The following is a 1,913-nucleotide window of genomic DNA, read 5'->3' as shown; positions in this document are numbered from 1 at the left end:
AAGGAAGGAAGGAAGGAAGGAAGGAAGGAAGGACACATCTCGAGAAGAATCAGTCCTGCATCCTTAATCTCTGGATTGATCTGAGATGGTAATCTTCCAGATGTCAGGTGGTCTGGACACATGAACATTCTTTCCTAAATTCTTCAGAGGTATATATCACATTTATATATACCTCTAGGCATTGATTCATAACTGAAAAGTTCAAAAGTTTAAGTCTTCAGGCTAGTTAAAGGAGGATAAAATCTATTCCTCACACTCATGTTTCTGCCTATTCTGGTTTAAGCAATTTTGTTAGCTTGGTTATGGTGACTCCATTTGGTTTCCTCATTCTTTCCTTGGGTGGCTTCAAAGAGATGGCATGGTGGGCCAGGGCAGGCCCCATCCAACAGGCCAAGACAGCCCAATGCCTGGGGAGCAAACTGCATGGGCACGGCCCTCTACGACGGTCTATAGGGACCCTGGAATCAGTACCCGGTTTAGCCCTTGAAAGGATGGACTGAGTCCTGGTGAGGATTTCTGAGAGACTCACAGCGATGCCAAGGTCCACCCCAGTTCCATAGCAGAGTTGCCTGTTCCCCTGAAGCCAGATGTCAGGGGAACTATTTAGTATTGCCATCCTAGGCATGGCCATGATGCGAGACACTTGAGATAACCAACCCCCACGGCGGCCCTGTGTATCCTCCCGGCACAGGTCCATAAGGGGTCTGACTCAAACAACCTTCCCCACTTCCTATCAGCAGTGCAGTGCAGGGAACCCCTGGCTCCAGGAAGACGGCCTGCAGGACATGGGTAGCTCCTATTCACACAGGCCTAGAGGTCCTCAGTCCCGGCAAGTGTAATGATAGACTGGGCCACAAGCGGGAACTTGTGGGGGACACACTGGGCTTCCAGGGTCCATCCTGCTCCAAAACAGAATAGCTGATTCCCTTAATGCCAGATGTACATAGAATACATATATACCACATACATGTTTATACAGTTGACCCCTGAACAACGCAGCGGTTAGGGATGCTGACCTCGTGCAGTCAAAAATCTGCATATAACCTCTGATTTCCCCAAAAGTTATTTGTCCCTCAGTAGATAACAGGAGCTCGGTTCCAGGACCCCCATGGATACCAGAATCTTCAGAAGTACAAGCTCTCTATATAAAATGATATAGATCAATGCATATAGTTGGTCCTCTGCCTCTGCAGACTCCCAACCACGAATAGAAAACAGTATAGGTATTTATTGAAGAACATCTGTATTTAAGTGAACTGCAATTCAACTCTATGCTGTTCAGAGGTCAATGGTATATGGAAATAAGAACTGCACAATAACCAATATAGCAATAGACATACTTCTTAATTATAAGACTGAATTTAGTAACATATTTTTTCTCCCTTAGTTAATTTACAGATTAAGTCCCTGCAATTCCAGAGTTGGCAGGGTGCTCTAAAGCTGACTGCCTCCTGTATCAATGGTGGCTTTGTAAAGCTGTATGATCCTTTGGAAAGCAATTTGGCAATATATGTAAAGAATCATAAAAATATTAAAGCCTTTTGGCCCATAATTCTACCTCTGGGAATCTATCCTAAGGAAATAATCCAAACTATAAGAAAAAACATATGCTCCTAGACGCTCACTGCAGTTCTTACAATGAAAAATTGGAAGCAATTTAAATGCTAACTAATGGAGAATTATTATGGTATACCATAGAAGGAATATTATGCAGATATTAGAATTACTGCACGGGAAATAATGTTAAGGAACAAAGCACAATAAAAGCCTCTATTGTTACAAGTAGTAAAAAGCTTAGAAGCAGATGTTTAAAAAATTATACTTTATGAGTTAGGAGAGTAGATGACTTTCTCCTTATTAAATGTTCTACAATTTTCCTGCTATAATAAAAGAAAAGTAAGATCAGAGCATAA

The sequence above is a fragment of the Pteropus vampyrus genome, unplaced genomic scaffold (genome assembly GCF_000151845.1).
Source record: "Pteropus vampyrus isolate Shadow unplaced genomic scaffold, Pvam_2.0 Scaffold8, whole genome shotgun sequence".
Taxonomy (NCBI): Eukaryota; Metazoa; Chordata; class Mammalia; order Chiroptera; family Pteropodidae; genus Pteropus; species Pteropus vampyrus.
This window is presented reverse-complemented; position numbering follows the sequence as displayed.